Raw genomic sequence first — 20,140 nt, 5'->3', positions numbered from 1 at the left:
TTCCTCTCTCCTTCAAATCTGCTGTCATCACCCCTCTCCTCGAAAAACCAACTCTTGAACCCTCCATCCATGCAAACTATCACCCCATCTCCAACCTCCCTTTCCTCTACAAAGTTCTTGAGCATGTTGTTGCCTCCCAAATCCATGCCCATCTTTCCCAGAACTCCTTGTTTGAATCCCACCAATCAGGCTTCCGCCCCTGCCACAGTACCGAAATGGCTCTTAGCAAGGTCACAAATGACATCCTAATTGACATCAACAAGGGTAAACTATCCCTTCTTGTCCTTCTTGACCTGTCTGCAGCCTTTGACATGGTTGACCACAAAATTCTGACCCAAAGTCTCTCCACCATCGTCCAGCTGGATGGGACTGCACTCACCTGGTCCCATTCCTATCTTTTCAGCCATAGCCATAGGATCACCTGCAATGGCTTCTCTTCTGTTATGTTCATAAATAAATAGACGTTTTTATTATGAACAGCTAGCTTGTGCTAGTCATTTATTCAGCCATGTTGACTTGTATACAGTAGCCATGTTGACTCTCTCGACCAGTGCCTCGTGTTAAACAAGACAACCCATATAGATGTAGCCCACTACTAAAACATACAGCTACACTTAGTGTACCATTCTAGAATGACATGTTACTGCATATCATTACATCCCCCTTCCTTTGAGGTTAAACAAAATCAATATCAATCAACTTTCAAGAAAAACGATAAAGATGATATCAGTAACACTTTTGTTAGTGCTCTATAAACCTTCGAATGAACTTGTTTTTTTTACATAATGACACAAACATCTTCACAACAGTCAACACATCTTCAAAGCTTTACTTTATGAACTCTAAGCTTTTCATTCTTTTATTATAGTTTTCTTTGTACTCAAAGATTAAGTCTATCAGGCTTTTTTACTTTACGTGTGGATATTTTCAGCACAGGTAAGTCTGATGTGTTTGCATGAGAGCCTGTATGTGTGTTTGTGTTAGATTGTTCTGGTGGTGAGTGACAAGATTCAGTTGCGGCATTGTCATCAATTTGCTCTTGTTTTCAGGAGGGAACGGCGGTTCCTCCTGAGAACCTGTCCTTCCTCAGTTCTAACAGTGTATGACCTTGGTCCTACTTCCTCAAGAACTGTAGCTTTCCTGTTCCATGCATTTGGATCCTCAATCCTGACAACATCATCCCTTGTCAATGGTTTCATAGTTTTGGATGACTTGTCATAGTGTGATTTCTGTTTCAGCTTTAACAGTTGAAGTCTCTGTCTCAGTTCCTTACTCTGCTTTTCTTTTGCACAGCAGGGTAGCGTGGTGCGCAACTTGCGACCCATTAGGAGTTCAGCAGGTGAAGAACAACAGTCTAAAGGGGAGGCTCGGTAGCTCAGCAGGGCGAGATAAGGATCAGACTTGCTTTCTGTTGCTTTCTTCAGTAGCTGTTTGAGAACTTGAACACCTTTCTCTGCCTTGCCATTCGACTGAGCATACAGAGGACTGGATGTGATGTGCTGAAAGTCATAATGTGCTGCAAACTGTTGCCACTCCTTACAGTTGAAGCACGGACCATTGTCGCTAATGGCAATCCTGGGAATCCCATGTCTGGCGAAGATGGATTTAACATGCATTATGACACTGCTTGCTGATGTGCTTGAGAGCAGCACCATCTCAGGATAGTTAGAATAGTAGTCAATCACTAATAGATAGTCTTTACCATTCAAATGAAAAAGGTCCATACCAACCTTTTGCCATGGTGCTGTTGGTAAGTCAGCTACTATCATTGGTTCCTTTGCTTGTTTGTTTTGGTGTTTCTGACATGTCTCACATTTGCCTATCATGTTCTCAATGTCCTTATTTATGCCAGGCCAATAAACAGTGTCTCTTGCTCTCCTTTTGTATTTTTCAATTCCGAGGTGTCCCTCATGAATCCTTTTGAGCATGTCTCGACGTAGAGCCTGTGGAATGACTATTCTGTTCTGTCTTAGTAATAGTCCACTTGCGACACTCAACTCTGACCTGATGTGATAGTGCTTTGGACAGGAACCTTTTGGCCAACCATGATGAATGTTCTCTATTACTGTTTGTAACACTGTATCTTTTACTGTTTCTTCTGCTATTTGCTTTGATTTTGTGTCTGACACGGGCAGCGCAGCAGTGACCATACTCACATGAACATCCACGTCTTCCTCAGTAGAGCTCACATGACTCATTGTGGGTGCTTGGGATAGTGCATCTGTTAACACTATGTGTTTGCCTGGTGTGTAGATCAGTTCAAAGTCATATCTTTGCAGCTTCATCATGAGTCGTTGAATCCTTGGAGACATCTCATTCAGGTTTTTTTTACGATGGCAACCAGTGGGCAGTGGTCTGTCTCAGCTGTGAAGGTGGGAAGTCCATATATGTAGCCATGAAACTTTTCTAGTCCAACTACCAAGCCTAGACATTCCTTTTCAATCTGGGCGTATCAACACTCAGAATCAGTCATAGACCTGGAGGCATAGGCAACAGGCTTCCAATCTTCACCCTCTGCTTGTAGCAAGACCGCACCTAGGCCATCTTTTGATGCATCCGTTGACACTTTGATTCTCTTTGTTGGGTCAAAGAAGGTGAGTACAGGTGTGGTTGTCAGCACTGTTTTGAGGTTCATCCACTCTTGTTCATGTCTTTCTGTCCATGCAAACTCATTTGTTTTATGTAGCAGGTCTCGCAGACAGGCTGTCTTGGCTGACAAGTTAGGAATGAAATTTCCAATGAAGTTTATCATCCCCATGATGCGTAGCACTCCTTTTTTGTCAGTGGGTCGGGGCATGTTGAGTATGGCATTTACTTTTTCCATATCTGGCTCTATTCCTTTACCAGACAGATTATCTCCTAGGAAAGTGACTTCCTGGACGCCAAACTAACACTTGGCTTTGTTGAGCTTCAGTCCATTCCGGCATATGCTCTGTCGCACTTTAGTCAGTCTCTCATTGTGTTCTTTCAGTGTGGAGCCCCAGATGATGATGTCATCAACATAGACCCGAACTCCTTCCAGACCTTCAATTATGTGCTCCATCGCTCTATGAAAGATTTCAGATGCAGATATTATCCCGAAAGGCATTCTGAGGAAACAATACCTGCCAAATGGTGTGTTGAAGGTACAGTATTTGGTGCTCTCTTCATCCAGTTTTAGTTGCCAAAATCCTTGTGAGGCATCGAGCTTTGTGAAGTATCTGGCACCTGACATTTCACTGGTGATTTCTTCTTGCTTGGGAATCTGGTAGTGTTCACATTTTACGTTTGCATTTAAGTCCTTTGGATCCATGCATACTCTTAGATCATTGTTCTTTTTCTTTACACATACCATGGAGTTAACCCAGTCTGTTGGCTCTTCGACTTTCCTGATGACTCCTAGTGTGGTCATTCTGTTCAGTTCTTTCTTGAGCCGGTCACGCAGGGGTGCTGGAACTCTCTGTGGAGCATGTGCCACTGGCTGAGCATCCTCCTTTAGCTGGATCTTGTAAGTGAATGGTAGAACTCCAAATCCTTTGAACACATCCTAGAAATTACTCACTACCGAATCCACTGAGTCATCTGGTCTGCTTATGGCACAGTTTATACGGTAGACTCTCTTGACCAGTTCAAAGTCCTCACAAGCTTTGTCACCTAGTAGTGAATCAAGTCCTTCAGCCACAACACAAAACATGAGATGATGCACTTTGTCTTTGACTTTCACTTTAAGTCTGCATACACCTAAGCTATCTATTTTCTGTCCATTATAGTTCTTCAGTAGTACTGACTTTTTCTGTATTTTGGGCTTTTCTTTCATATTTTTAATGTCACTCATACTGATTAAGTTTGCTTTTGCCCCAGTGTCTAGTTTCAATGTAACTAATGCTCCATTTACCTGCAGTGGCATCATCCATTTGTCCTCTTTTACTGCATTAACTTTATGTTCAGCATTGTTCATTCCTGAGGGCTGCACATTTTCTGTATCCTTTTCTATATTGTCACATGACACCATTCCTACAAAAAATGTCTCACTTAAATCAGTGTCCTCTTTTACTGCATTAACTTTATGTTATTTCTTTGTTTTTACTTTTGAAAAGCATTGTTTGGCAAAGTGATTCTTTCCGTTACATTTTGTGCACATTTTCCCAAACGCTGGGCATTGTCTTGACTGGTGCTGGTAACCATAGCGTTTACAATTGAAAGTTCCATCCTCCGATTGCTTTGCATTCCTGTTCTGCCCACGTTTCTTCCCCTTGCAGGACACAGCACCGACAGCTACACTGTCACTCACTGCAGTCGCACCATTATTAATTTCACTGAAAGTCTTTGCGTGCTGCTGAGCTAGCTCACTGGCATGGCATATTTTCACAGCATCCTCCAATGTTAGTTCGGTTTCTCTCAACAGACGTTCCCTGACCTTCTTATCATGCATACCAAACACAATCTGGTCATGAATCATGGATGATTTCAGTTCAGAGAAATTACATGTCTGTGCTTTCAGTTTCAGATCAGTCACAAAGCTATCAAAAGTCTCATTTTGCTGCTGTGTCCGTGAACAGAACACGTACCTCTCATAGGTCTCGTTCTTTTTGGGAGAACAATGTGTATCAAACTTCTTTAGCACGTCGTCCATTTTTTCTCTGTCCTCCTCTTGATCAAATACAAACGTATTAAATACCTCTATCGCCTGCGGGCCTGCAACCGTGATCAGCAACGCTATTTTCCTTGCATCTGGCTTCATACCGAACCCGATGTTGGTAATGTAAAGTTCGAATTGTTGTTTGAAAGTCCGCCAATTGCAGTCGACATTCCCCGTGAGTTTCAAACCCTCCCGTGGCTTCAAATTCTCCATGTCGCGTTTAGCAATATTCAGCAGATATTACCACTCCTTGTACCATGTTATGTTCATAAATAAATAGACGTTTTTATTATGAACAGCTAGCTTGTGCTAGTCATTTATTCAGCCATGTTGACTTGTATACAGTAGCCATGTTGACTCTCTCGACCAGTGCCTCGTGTTAAACAAGACAACACATATAGATGTAGCCCACTACTAAAACATACAGCTACACCTAGTGTACCATTCTAGAATGACATGTTACTGCATATCATTACATCTTCCTGCTCCCGCACCATCACCCTGGTGTCCCTCAAGGATCTATCCTTGGCTCCCTCCTATTTCTCATCTACATGCTGCTCCTCGGTGACATCATCCGGCAACACAGCGTGATGGTACCCAGCTCTACCTCTCCTCTACCTCTCTCGAACCCTCCATCATCTCTATACTGTCAGACTGCTTGTCTGACGTCCAGTACTGGATGAGTGGAAACTTCCTTCAATTAAATATCAGAAAGACTGAAGCCATTATCTTTGGTTCACGCCACAAACTCCGTTCCCTTGCCACCAATTCAATCCCTCTCCCTGGCAACTGTCTGAGGCTGATCAAGTTTATTTGCAACCTTGGTGTCATATTTTATCATGAATTGAGCTTCCTACGTCATACCCATTCCACCACTAAGATTACCTATTTCCACCTTCGTAACATCGCCCGTCTCCGTCCTTCCTTCAGCTCATCTGCTGCTGAAACCCTTTATTACCTCTAGACTTGGCTATTCCAACGCACTCCTGGCGAGCCTCCATAATTCAACCCTCTGTAAACTTGAGGTCAACCAAAGCTCTGTCGCCCGTGTCCTAACTCGCACCAAGTCCCGCTCTCCCATCTCCCCTGTGTTCACTGATCTATATTGGCTCCCAGTTAAGCAACGGCTCAATTTTAAAATTCTCATCCTTGTTTTCAAATCTCTCTATGGCCTCACCTCTCCTTATCTCTGTAATCTCCTTCAGCCCTATAATCCTACAAGATCTCACCTATTCTGGCCTTTTGAACATTCTCTAATTTAATTGCTCCACCATTGGTGGTCATGCCTTCAACTGCCGAGGGCCTAAGCTCTGGAATTCCCTCCCTAAAGCTCGACGCCTCTCCACTTCTCGTTCCTCCTTTAAGAAGCTCCTTAAAACCTACCTGTTTGACCAAGCTTTTGGTCATCTGGCCTAACATCTGCTTATATGGCAAATTGAGTTTTTTTTTATAACACTCCTGTGAAGCGTCTTGGGAAATTTTATTACGTTAAGGGAGCTATATAAATACAAGTTGTTGTTGTTGTGCCTGACACACTGTGAGGTTCAGTTCCCAGAGGTGAAAGGCCAGTGTCTGACTCACTGAGATCCAGTTCCCAGATGGAAAAGCCTATGACTAACCCAATGTCTCACCAGATCCTCCAACATGAATAAAAAACATGTGTTGGCCCCCCCACAGCACTGACTACAGTAAACTTCCTACAATACACATAGGTCATTGGGCTTATTTTATGCTCTTCCCCAAGTCACCAGTTCCAATGCCACCTGCATTCCCCTCGCCCTCTGGAGGTTGTTTGGAAGTCAGTCCTGCAAAGGACTGTTGGGGATTTACTGAAGAGAAAGGACTCTCTCAGCTCCCACTGACCTTCCATTCAGGGATATCACCACAAGCTCCCCAATGTTGTGTCCTCTTACTGCCTTCCACACTGTGTAGGATTGGCCCTAATCCAGTGTGACACCCACCCTATCAATGGTTCATTATTAATTTGCCAACAATATAAAATCTCTAAAACTTTCTGTTACATTTCTTCCAGGATAAGGTCTACAACTGGAGTTCTAATACCTAGGGATGGATCCTAGGAGCCTTCTTCTATGGCTATCTTATTTCCCAAATTCCTGGTGGATATCTATCCATCAGTGTTGGACCAAAGTTGGTGATCGGAATTTCAGTTCTAAGCAATGCTATGGTTACACTTTTAATTCCACTGGTTGCAGATCTAGGTGCCCCTTACATCATCGCACTGAGGGTATTGGCAGGTGTGGTGGAGGTACGTTGTGATTATTTCATTAAATTCAGAATTCAGACTGCATATGGGTGATTCTGTGATGCTGCACGCTCAGCGGGACTGGAGCCTGCAGACAGCATGTGTCAGAGATAGGCTACAACACTGCCTGTAAACATCACTCCCCACTGGGGTATTGGGTCAGAGATATGGCTACAACACTGTAGCCCAATTCCCTGACCTTCACTTCTTGTTGGGGTGCCTAATGATGGAATTACCCCTCACATACAATAGGACATTGTCATTATCCCATGTGAGCTGTCTGCTAGTATTGGCCTGAAGTCAGGCTGAGTGGCAGCACCTTGTACAGATATTGCACCCCAGCACCATCAGCTCTTTCTTGTGGGCTTTGGACTGCAGGAATTCTAAATCTGTTCAGTAGACTGTGGGGAGCAGGTCACCCAGTCAAACAACTTTATGATCTGCCAAAGTAAGGCCATCTTGAATTTGTTCTTCAAGATGATGTTCATCCCTGCACTGCCCCAATGTGGTGTTGAACCATAAAGATCAGAAAGGTCCAGGTTTGATCCCTAGTCTATCGTGAGTGTGCTGATCCCATCCAAAGAAGCAGTGGGGATCCTACAATTGGTTTCAGTGCCCTGGGGCTGGGGACAATACAAGTTGGGCAGGATCCCTTGATTCCCTGCTGGAAATGTACATTGGATGAGAACAGGATTGGGTTGGGCTGGTCAAATAGGCTGCATGTACTCAGGATCAAAGCTCACACAGAGAGCATGACTCTGGGGCAGGTAGAGAGGGTGTTTGGACCTGTACTCTAGCAGGAGCCTTGACCTATACTTAGGTATAAGTAAGTTATTTTTATTAACTACCCTTCTATGTTTTTAGAGTGTGTTACACTCCGCCAAAGGCAGACACATAGGGGGTGATTTTCATTCAGAAATCGGGAAGGAGGCGGGACTACAACTGTTGTGTCCGTCAGTAGTAAGACACAAGACTGCAGGAGAACGGTACAACAGGTGTTTACTCAACGTGGCTCACTCTGGAACTGAACTGTACAGATTACTACTCAGTGCTATATACAGGTGTGGTCACTGCCGATACTACAGTATACATGAGCTGTAAAAAGTAGTTCCCCCCTTAAAGGTATATACATTACAATTCCTCCCCTTTTAGATTAACAGTACCATAACACTCATTTAACAATTAAATATCAAACTAATTACAATTAACACTTTTAACATACAACATTAGCTGAAAATAGTCCATTTATATATTCAGTCTTTGGGGAGGCTTCCTGATCCTTTCTGGATTGCGCCTTTCCCGAGTGTCTCGCTCTTGGTGCGGAGGCGATTCTGGCACCCTGTCGTCGGTTGGGTCATCAGCTTCCGATGCTACTGTTTCTGGGGTAGATGTGACCTGTACGTCGGGTTCCTCATCAGGTACGTATAGGCAAGGCATGGGATTGACTTGTTCCTGTGACTCTAGGATCTGGTCAGCATGGCGTCTCACGATGTTCTCCCCAACGTCCACTGTGTACATTAGTGGGCCCTGCCGTGTGCATTTCGTTCCTGGCTGCCATTTTTCTGTTCGGTAGTCACGGGCCAAGACTGGTTGCCCTACATTGAAGCTCCTTGTTGGCTTCTCATGGATGTGCTGGAATTGCTTACTCTCAACATCTCTTCGTACGTTTGGTCTGAGCAAATCCAGGCGAGATCTTAACCTTCGGTTAAAGAACATCATGGCCGGGGCCTGGTTGGTGACTGCATGTGTCGCATTCCGGTAGGCGAACAGGAAATTGTCCACCTTATGCTGCAGCGGAATGTTGTCATTGTACATAGCCTTTATTGCCTTCACAGATCACAGATCACAGAAACCCCAGTGCAGATAGAGGCCATTTCGGCCCATCGAGCCTGCACCGACACATATCCCACCCGATCCCCGTAACCCCTACACCAACACATATCCCACCCTATCCCCGTAACCCCACGTATTTAATCCCCCTACCACTAAGGGTCAATTTATCATAGCCAATCAACCTAACCCGCACATCTTTGGACTGTGGGAGGAAACCGGAGCACCCGGAGAAAACCCACGCAAACACGGGGAGAATGTGCGAACCTCTCAGCCAATCCATTTGTGGCTGGATGATACGGGGCGGATGTGTAATGCCTTACCCCATTCTTCTTCATAAACCTCCGGAACTCTTCGGACACAAACTGTGGTCCGTTATCGGAGCAAATCTGTTCTGGCAAGCCGTTCCTGGCAAAAATGGTCCGTAGGACTGCAATAGTTTTCTCCGTGGTGGTGGAGGACATTTTGATGACCTCAGGCCATTTCGAGTGCGTATCCACGGCTATTAAAAAAATTGAGTCCATGAATGGACCAGCAAAATCAATATGCACCCGTTGCCATGGAGATGAGGGCCACTCCCATGGGTGTAGAGGGGCATGTGGTGGTGCATTTTGGACTTTCTGGCATCCTGAGCAGCTCTTGGTCAGGTCCTCAATTTGTTTATCGATTCCCGGCCACCACACATAAGCCCTGGCAAGGCTTTTCATTTTTACCCCTCCCAGATGACCCTCATGAAGCTCATTGAGCACTCTATCCCTTAACTTGGGTGGAATTACCACTCGGGATCCACACATTAAGGTCCCCCGGCACACTGACAGCTGTTCTCTTCTTGTCGAGAATGCTGGCAACAGTGAGTCGCCATGTGCTGGCCATCCCTTCACCGTCAAATCATATACCCGAGACAGTGTCGGGTCATTTCGGGTCTCCTTTTCTATATGAGCGTTAGTTACCGGTAGGTATTCAACTATAGTCGAATTAAATATTTTGACAGGATCCACTGCTGGTGCTTCCTCTGCAGTGGGCAGTGGCAGGCGCGATAGCCCATCAGCATTTCTATGCTGTTTCGTGCCCTTATATTCAATCTCATAGTGGTGCGCCCCTAGAAAGAGTGACCATCTTTGTAGTCATTGCGCAGGCATCACCGGAACGCCCTTCTTCGGATTAATAATGGAGACAAGAGGCTGCTGGTCAGTCAGCAAGGTGAATTTCTGCCCGTGCAGATAGTGATTGCACTTTTTTACTCCCCACACTAGGCTGAGGGCCTCCCTGTTAATCTGGGCGTAGTTACGCTCGGCTGAGGTTAGTGATCGTGACGCAAAGGCTATTGGCCTCTCTGAGCCGTCCGAGAATTTGTGCGACAGCACCGCTCCAATGCCGTAGGGTGACGCATCACACGCCAACCGAATTGGTAGTGCTGGGTTGAAATGGGCCAATACCTCTTTCGATGTGATTAGTGTTTTGCTCTTCCGGAAAGCTCGTTTACATTCGTCACTCCACTTACATGGCACTCCAGTTTGCAGTAGGGTGTTCAGTGGGTGTAGTATTGTAGACAAATTTGGCAAGAACTTATGGTAGTAGTTTACCAGCCCGAGGAACGACCTCAGTTGTGACACGTTTTCCGATGCTGGAGCCTTGACTACTGCCTCAATCTTTTCTGGGTACTTATGTAACCCCTCTTTATCGATAACGTGGCCACAATACGAGATCTGTTTTTTAAAAAACTCGCATTTGGGGCAGTTAGCTCGGAGCCCATATTCCTTCAATCTAGTGAGCACCTGCTCCAGGTTGGCGAGGTGATCACTGTCATTTTCGCCCGTGACCAGGATGTCGTCCAAATAACACTGGGTCCCTGGGATCCCTTGCAGGACTTGTTCCATTGCCCTCTGCCAAATAGCTGGAGCTGATGCTACCCCGAATACCAGCTGGTTGTATTGGTAGAGACCTTTATGGGTGTTGATTGTGAGGTATTTTTTTGATGCTTCTTCTACCTCCATTTGCAGATACGCCTGGGCCAGATCAATCTTAGTGAAGCGTTTCCCTCCAGATAGCGAGGCGAAAATATCTTCAATCCGCGGAAGTGGATATTGTACGGTGTGAAGGACCGGGTTCACTGTTACCTTAAAGTCCCCACAGATGCGAACCTTCCTTGGTTTCCCAGGCGTGCTGCTCAATGACTTTTTCATCACAGGGACGATGGGTGTAGCCCACTTGCTCCAGTCTACCTTGGACAGTACTCCTGAACGTTCCAAACTCTCCAGCTCTACTTCGACGGCTGGGCGGATCGCATAAGGTACTGGTCTGGCCTTAAAAAAATTTCGGCTTGCGTTTTCTTCGATTTTAATTGTTGCTGTCATGCCTTTTAGTGTTCCGAGTCCTTGCTGGAACACTTCTTGCGTGTCGGTTAGGATCTTTGACAGTCGCCCAGGTGTGACGTCGTCATCCTTTTTGGCAGCCACAGTCAGTGCTTGTATGGAATGCCAAGCCAGCTGTATTTTCCGGATCCATTCACGTCCCAGTAATGGTGGTCCTCCATCTTGCAATACATACAGGTCTAGTTTTGGTGTTTCCTTACCATTATATATAACGGTCACACTTATTTTTCCTTTGGGGTAGACTTTTTGCCCCGTGTATGTCTTCAAAGTAATTTTTGTGTCTCTCAAGGGTATGTGTGAGAATAGCCACTCATAGTCCCGTCGGTTTATGACTGTTAGGGCTGATCCTGTGTCCAATTCCATTTTTACCTGGACTCCTGCTATCTTGAGAGTGACCCAAATGGTTCGGCGATCCTCCGTTTTGATCACATTCTGTAGTTTCAGACAACTCAGCTCCCTGCTTTCGGAGTCGGTATCACTCTTTTGTTCATCTGAACTATTCTCCGTCACCTTATGTACCTTCTTGTACTTTTCTCTTGGAGATTTCTTATTGCTGGTTTTCTTTCCCGACCTGCAGACTCGTGCTATGTGTCTTGCTTTTCCACACTGTCTGCACACTTTGTCTTTGAACCAGCAATCATTGTGGTCGTGTGTTGTTCTGCCGCAGCGATAGCACTTCTCTGCTCTGTATGACATTTCGCTTGTGCCATATTCTTGCGGTCTCTGTTGTATCTCTGCAGCGCCCCGTGCTGCTGCTTCATATGATACCACAATGCTGAAAGCCTTGTCCAGTGTAAGGTCCTTTTCAGATAAAAGCCGTTTCTGGGTTCCTTCACTTTGAAGCCCACACACAAACTTGTCCCTTAAGGTATCTGCCAGTCCCGTTCCAAACTGGCAGTGTTTCGATAGTTTGCGCAGTTCTGTTAAATATTCAGCATTGCTTTCATCCTTATGCTGGTTCCGTTTGTGAAACTTGAATCTTTCTGCTATCAGCAGCAGTGTGGGGTTTAAATGTTCCTGTAGTATCGTCACTATGTCTCCAAAACTCTTTTCCACTGGCTTCGCTGGGGTTACTAGATTTCGTAATAAGCCATACGTCTTTGCACCCATTAAATTTAACAATACCGGTGCTTTCTTGTGATCTGATACCTCATTTGCCTTGCAGTATACCTCTATTTGTTCGACATATGTAGTCCAATTTTCGATTTCATTGTCAAATGCGGTGATACTGCCACTCTTCGGCATTTTGGGTGTGGTTTAAAATGGCTTAAAATGGCATCTCCCGCACTTTCCTTCCTCTCCCGCTGCTGCCAACGCCGCTCTCGGCGGTCCTTGTGGCAATGGCGGCGCCCTGTAGGTTTCCCGTGCTTCCCCTGCGCTGCTGCCAGCGCTGCTCTCGGCGGTCCTCGTGGCAAATGTGGCGCCCTGTAGGTTTCGCATGCTTCCCCTGCGCTGCTGCCAATGCCGCTCTCGGCGGCCCTCATGGCAATGGTGGCGCCTCGCAGGTTTCTGCGCATCTCTCTCCCTCTCCTCGACGCTGCTCGGCCCCTGAACACCAGCTGCGCCCTGTGCGCTCTGTCCCCTCTCTCTCTCTCCCGTCGACGCTGCTCGGCCCTTTGCTGTGCCGCTCGGTCGGGCTCTAGCCCGCCGCTGTCCCGGAAGGGTCTGCGCACTACCTGTTGCCAGCCCGTTTCGCTGGACCACCGCGACTGGAAAGCCAAGCCTGGCTCTCAACAGCCTCCCCCGCAATTCTCGAGTCTCTGCTGGATGACTGGGCGGTTGCCCATGGTCGACGCCCGTGTCTCTGGCCTTGACCTCCAATCTACTGGTCTCCAGGAACGAATCCCTGGGAGGTGATGCAGAGTTGCAGGTAGGATCGAATTTGCCTCGTCGCCAATGTTGTGTCCGTCAGTAGTAAGACACAAGACTGCAGGAGAACGGTACAACAGGTGTTTACTCAACGTGGCTCACTCTGGAACTGAACTGTACAGATTACTACTCAGTGCTATATACAGGTGTGGTCACTGCCGGTACTACAGTATACATGAGCTGCAAAAAGTAGTTCCCCCCTTAAAGGTATATACATTACAACAACTTTCGGGGTTGTAGTCCTGCCTCCATCGAGATGCAGCCAATGCACGTGATCTTAACTTGATTGACCTTGTTGAGCCCGCCCAGCGGGCTCAGCAGGCCAATTAAGGGCCTCCCAGCAACAGGTGACGTCACAGACTGAAATTTCATCTGTCAAGACGTTTTGACAGATGAAATATCAGCGTTTCACAGTTGTTTGAAGCTGTCAAACACTGACAGTCTTACTTCTAACCTGAGTCCTTCTACACAGACTCAGTTAGAAATCTCACTGGCACAGAAAGCTGCAGGCTGTCACTTTTGACAGATCGCAGCCATTCTGCTTTCTGTGCCGGTTAGATGATAGACTCCCGAAACCTAGAGGAAGGACGGCTGAAAAGGTAAGTGCAGGTAATTTAAACTTCTTTACACACTTTAGACACACCAAACACACTTACCTTTGCACTCATGCACCCATCACTCACCTGAACACCGACATCTCGACCCCTCCAAGTCCTTCAACCCGACGGCCCGACTCCTCTAACTTGGCGTGGTTTGGAGCCATCGGGAATCCCACACTTCAAGTTTTAAAATAGGGATTAGGCTAAAAACTGCCTGTTAACTACCTGTTAACAGGTAGCTAATTGGCACTAATCCCTTCCCGCCTCGGGTAGGCGGGTCCCAGTGCGGGGCGGGTACCCACCTCCTTTGAAACTTACATGGAGGCGGGTTAGGGGCGGGATGGTGTCGGGACCCCTGAATTCGGGACTTTAACCCCCCGCACGCCTCCAAACCCGACTCCATGGGTCAATGAAAATCGACCCCATACTCTTTGTTCCCCATTTCTCATACTCAACAGGCCACCCTAGGGAAAGCAGCATATTGAATAGCGTAAGCAGCCTATTGGAAGCCGCCGACAGTGCTTTTTTCTGCCAGCTACTGATACATATGCCAGGGGTGCCCAGTAGGAACTGCTCACTCAGTGTCCATCCCACCAGGGGTTTACCTTCTCCTTGTTTGCTGGCTTCGTGTAGCAGCACAGATGGGATTAGGAACCCAGCAGATTCTGAGTTTGAACCCAGGCCCCTCCATTCTGTGACAAACACATTTTATGATGACAGAAACATAATAGGATTTAGCCCACTGTCTTTTCAAAGTTTTATTTATCGGACAGTGAGTTTAAAGATTTCATATTTTCCGATGTTTAGTTTAAAATATTTACTCTGAGTTCCCGTTACTCAGTAGGGTCCAGTCTTATCTAATTTCACCTATTTATGGGCAAGCTGGGCTCCTCCATTTGAACAGAACAGACTGATAGCACTGTTATATTTAGGTGAGTCAGCACTATGCTACAAAGTGCAGTGTGGAACTGCGATGATAATGCTTTGAATAGTTAAAACGTGCCAGTGCTAGCTCTATTACTGGAGCTATCTACTCTAATCCAATTTGTTTTTCCTTTGCAACAATTTTTTCTTTCTTCAAGTAATGATGAAAACAATGGCTTTTGATTTATTCATTTCTAAAATTTACTTAAAAAAACCCAAGTTTACAAGACCTTGGAAATTGCAATGAAATAAAGCCTAAGGGTAGGGGGCTTGTCCTTGTATAGAGTGTGCAGGGTCACATAGGGTGCTGATGATGTCTGGACCTGAATTTGATTACAGTATAATTCTGATTCAGTTTTATTTCTAGGTATATATTTTGGAAACGTTATCTCTCTGACTATATCTGGTTTCATTTGCTACTACCTGGGATGGTCATATGTGTTCTACATATTTGGTGAGAGGAAAACACGTGTATTACTGGAAATATAAATGATTTATATTATCTCCAGAATTATTACTGAAATACCCCTCTCTGATTTATCATGAATTAAGATTCATATATTGAAGTCAAAGAGACATCAGATACTCCCTTTGTGACATTTTATTTGAATTAATATTGTACAGTTTTCGGTTTCTTTTCACCATTTCCCTGTTGAATTGTTGTGGTTTATTTCCTTATGTTCGGTGCGTGTGGCCTGGCCTGGTGTCCGCTATGGTTCTGGATGGCGAATGACACACCAGAAACCCACAGGAACATATCTAACGTTAAGCGGGAGTATATCATTACTTCACTTCGTGGTCAGGTCAGTGAGGCCCTGATAATGTGTTATATGGACTTCCAAAAGGCGTTTGATAAAGTGCCACATAATAGGCTTGCCAGCAAAGTTGAAGCCCGTGGAATAAAAGGAACAGTGGCAGCATGGATACGGAATTGTCTAAGCGACAGGAAACAGAGAGTAGCGATTGTTTTTCGGACTGGAAGAAGGTATACTTTGGGGTTCCCCAGGGGTCGGTACTAGGACCACTGCTTTTCTTGATATATATTATTATTTGGAGTTAGGTGTACAGGGTACTATTTAAAAATTTGCAGATGACACAAAACTTGAAAGTATAGTGGGCAGTGATGAAGATAGGAATAAACTTCAAGAGGACATAGACAGGCTGGTGGAATTGCCAGACAGATAGCAGATGAAGTTTAACGCAGAAAAGTGCAAAATGATACATTTTGGTAGGAAGAATGAGGGGAGGCAATATAAGCTAAAGGGTAAAATTCTAAAGGGGCTGCAGGAACAGAGAGACCTGGGGGTATATGTGCACAGATCATTGAAGGTGGCAAGGCAGGTTGAGAAAGTGGTTAAAATAGCACAGGAGATCCTGGGTTTATAAATAGAGGCATAGGGCTGGATTTTACTCACCAAGACGAGTTGGGGGTGGGACTGCTGCCTTCCGGGTTCTAGACCCACCCCCAGAGATGCCTGACACACAGACGCTATTTCCCCCTGATTGGCCTTGTTAAGCCCACCCTGTGGGCTTGCTGGCTAATTAAGGGAAAGCCGGTGTCAGATGACATTGGAACTGGTCCTGTGGGGAGGCGGGCTCTGTACAAACTGGACGGTTTGCACCTGGGCGGGACTGAACCGATGTCCTAGGGGGAGTACTTGCTAGTGCTGTTGGGGAGGGTTTAAACTAAAATGGCAGGGGGTTGGGAACCTGTGCAAGGAGACAGAGGAAAGGGAAGCAAGGATAGAAACAAAAGACAGGAAGGAGAAAAGCAAAAGTGGAAGGCAGAGAAATCAAACAGGGCCACAGTAAATAAGAATTCTAAAAGGACTAAGAGTGTTAAAAAATCAAGCCCGAAGGCTTTGTGTCTTAATGCGAGGAGCATTCATAATAAGGTGGATGAATTAGCTGTGCAAATAGATGTAAACGGATATGATATAATTGAGATTATGGAGACATGGCTCCAGGGTGACCAAGACTGGGAATTCAACATCCAGGGGTATTCAATATTCAGGAAGGACAGGAAAAAGGGAAAGGAGGTGGGGTAGCATTGCTGGTTAAAGAGGAGATTAACACAATAGTAAGGAAGGATATTAGCTCTGATGATGTGGAATCTGTATGGGCAGAGCTGAGAAATACCAAGGGGCAGAAAACGTTAGTGGGAGTTGTATACAGACCCCTGAAAAGTATTGCTGAGGTTGGGGATGGCACAGCAGTTATCATGGGTGACTTTAATCTACATATAGGTTGGGCTAACCAAATTAGTAACAATACTGTAGAGGAGGAATTCCTAGAGTGTATACGGGATGGTTTCCTGGACCAATATGTCGAGGCACCAACTAGAGATCAGGCCACCTTAGACTGGATATTATGTAATGAAAAAGGATTAATTAGCAATCTTGTTGTGCGAGGCCCCTTGGGGCAGAGCGATCATAATATGATAGAATTCTTCATTAAAATGGAGGGTGAAGTAGCTGACTCAGAGACTAGGGTCCTGAATTTAAATAAAGAAAACTACGATGGTATGAGGCACGAGTTGGCTAGGATGGATTGGGGAATGTTACTTAAAGGGTTGATGGTGGATAGGCAATGGCAAACATTTAAAGAGGCATGGATGAACTACAGAATTTGTTCATCCCTGTTTGGCATAAAAATAAAACAAAAAAGGTGACTCAACCGTGGTTAACAAGGGAAATTAGGGATATCATAAGATCCAAGGAGAGGACATATAATTTGGCCAGAAAAAGCAGCAAACCTGAGGATTGGGAACAATTTGGGATTCAGCAAAGGAGGGCAAAGGGATTAATTAAGCGGGGGGAAATAAATTATGAGTAAGCTTGCAGGGAACATAAAAACTGACTGTAAAAGCTTCTATAGATATGTGAAGAGAAAAAGATTAGTGAAGTCAAGCGTAGGTCCCTTGCAGTTAGAATCAGGAGAATTTATAATGGGGTACAAAGAAATGGCAGACCAATTAAATACATACTTTGTTTCTGTCTTCACAAAGGAAGACACAAAAAACTTCCCAGAGATGTCGGGGAACATAGGGTCTAATGAGAGGGAGGAATTGAATGAAATCAGTATTTGTAGGGAAATGGTGTTAGGGAAATTGATGGGATTGAAGGCTGATAAATCCCCAGGGCCTGATAATCTACATCCTAGGGTACTTAAGGAAGTGGCCCTGGAGATAGTAGATGCATTGCTGGTCATCTTCCAAAATTCTATAGACTCTGGAACAGTACCCATGGATTGGAGGATAACTAATGTAACGGCACTATTTAAAAAGGGTGGTAGAGAAAAAACGGGGAATTATAGACCGGTAAGCCTGACATCGGTAGTGGGAAAAATGCTAGAGTCCATTATAAAAGATGCAATAGCAGAGCACTTGGAAAACAGTGACAGGATCGGACAAAGTCAACATGGATTTACAAAAGGTAAATCATGCTTGACTAATCTACTGGAATTTTTTGAGGGTGTAACTGGTAGAATAGATAAGGGAGAACCAGTGGATGTGGTGTATTTGGACTTTCAGAAGGTTTTCGATAAGGTCCCGCAAAAGAGATTAGCGTGTAAAGTTAAAGCACATGGGATTGGGGGTAAGATACTGTCTTGGATAGCGAACTGGTTGGCAGACAGGAAGCAAAGAGTTGGAATAAATGGATCTTTTTCTGAGTGGCAGGCAGTGACTAGTGGGGTACCGCAGGGATCGGTGCTAGGACCCCAGCTATTCACAATATATATAAATGATCTAGACAAGGGAACTAGATGTAATATCTCCAAGTTTGCAGATGACACAAAGCTGGGTGGGCGTGTGTGCTGTGAGGAGGATGCAGAGAAACTCCAGTATGATTTGGACAGGTTGGGTGATTGGGCAGATGCATGGCAAATGCAGTATAATGTGGATAAATGCGAAGTTATCCACTTCGGTGGCAAAAACAGGAAGACAGATTATTATCTGAATGGCAATAGATTGGGAAAAGGGGAAGTGCAACGAGACCTGGATGTCCTTGTGCACCAGTCACTGAAGATAAGCATGCAGGTGCAGCAGGTGGTTAAGAAGGCAAATGATATGTTGGCCTTCATAGCGAGAGGATTTGAGTACAGGAGCAAGGATGTCTTGCTGCAGTTGTACAGGGCCTTGGTGAGGCCACACCTTTAGTATTGTGTGCAGTTTTGGTCGCCTTATCTGAGGAGGGATGTTCTTGCCATGGAGAGAGTGCAGCGAAGATTCACCAGACTGATACCTGGGATGGCAGGAATGACGTATGAGGAGAGATTGGGTCGATTAGGCTTATATTCGCTAGAGTTTAGAGGAATGAGAAGGGACCTCATTGAAAGTTATAAAATTCTAACAGGACTAGACAGACTAGATGCAGGAAGGATGTTCTTGATGGCGGGGGAGTCCAGAACCAGGGGTCACAGTCTAAGGATAAGGGGTATGCCATTTAGGACTGAGAGGAGGAGGAATTTCTTCACCCAGAGAGTGGTGAACCTGCGGAATTCTTTGCCACACAGGGCAGTTGAGGCCAATTCATTAAATATATTCAAGAAGGATTGGGATATAATTCTTGAGGCTAAAGGGATCAAGGGATATGGGGGGAAAGCAGGGACAGGGTACTGAATTTGGATGATCAGCCATGATCTCATTAAATGGCGGAGCGAGCTCGAGGGGCCGAATGCCCTACTCCTGCTCCTATCTTCTATGTTTCTATGATGTCCGCTGATGACGCTTCATCTGCCGGTTTTCTTAAAGACACATGAACCATAAATTTTTGACAGATGGTTTGACAGTGTTTGACAGCATTGAGGTGCTGTCAAACACTGACAATCACTGTACAAAGGTGAGTCCTTGCACCCAGGCTCTCCAATGACTCTCTCCTTAGGATAAAACAGATGGCAGCTGCAGGTGAGGGTACAGAAGCGATCTGTCACTTCTGCCATTGAGGTGAGGCCACACAAACACTTCAAAGCTTGTCACCTACAGAAAATTCTAAACACATTAAAAATGACTTTCCCAACATTTCCTTACCACTGATACTCAACGGTGTCCCATTGCACCCTTCACACCAATTCTGCAGCTGTCATCTCTACACCAACAGTACAACAGACCCACAGCACGCCTTACTTACCCTGACGGGGTTCCCCGACGTCGGGAAGCCCGCAGCAGAAGTCACAAAATTGGAAAAAGCCTCTTAACTGCCTGTTAACAGGCAGTTAAGTGGCTATAATCCTCTTCCCGCCGCTAGGAGTTGGGTCCCTGCTCAAATCGGGGGCCCGACTCCCGGGAAGATTGGTTGGAGGCGTGTTGGGAGCAGATTCGGGACCCGCTCCCATTCTTTGAGTTTCCCAGCAGTCCCGTCTCCAAACCTGCCTCCTCAGGGCTGGTAAAATCCAGCCCATAGAGTACAAAACAAGGAAGTTACGATTAATCTTTATAAAACATTGGCTTGGCCACAGCTGAAGTATTGTGTCCAATTCTGGGCACCGTCCTTTAGGAAGGATGTGAAGGTTTTAAAGAGGGTGTCAAAGATTTACAAGAATGGTTCCAGGGATGAGGGACTTCAGTTACGTGGATAGACTGGAGAGGCTAGGGTTGTTCTCCTAAGAGCAGAGAAGATTGAGAAAAGATTTGATAGAGGTGTTCAAAATCACGAGGGGTCTAGGC

General features: G+C 45.5%; 1 pseudogene; it reads left to right on the top strand.

The window, feature by feature from the left end:
* The window catches only part of LOC147112407 (sialin-like), a 69,082-nt pseudogene that overhangs the window by 3,302 nt on the left and 45,640 nt on the right, over window positions 1-20,140 (top strand).

This window comes from Somniosus microcephalus, chromosome 9, assembly GCF_052327205.1.
Source record: "Somniosus microcephalus isolate GS21.2 chromosome 9, FLI_Smic_1.0, whole genome shotgun sequence".
In the NCBI taxonomy this organism is placed as follows: domain Eukaryota; kingdom Metazoa; phylum Chordata; class Chondrichthyes; order Squaliformes; family Somniosidae; genus Somniosus; species Somniosus microcephalus.
The sequence above is the reverse complement of the archived record's forward strand: the minus strand, read 5'-3'. Positions and strand labels throughout refer to the sequence as shown.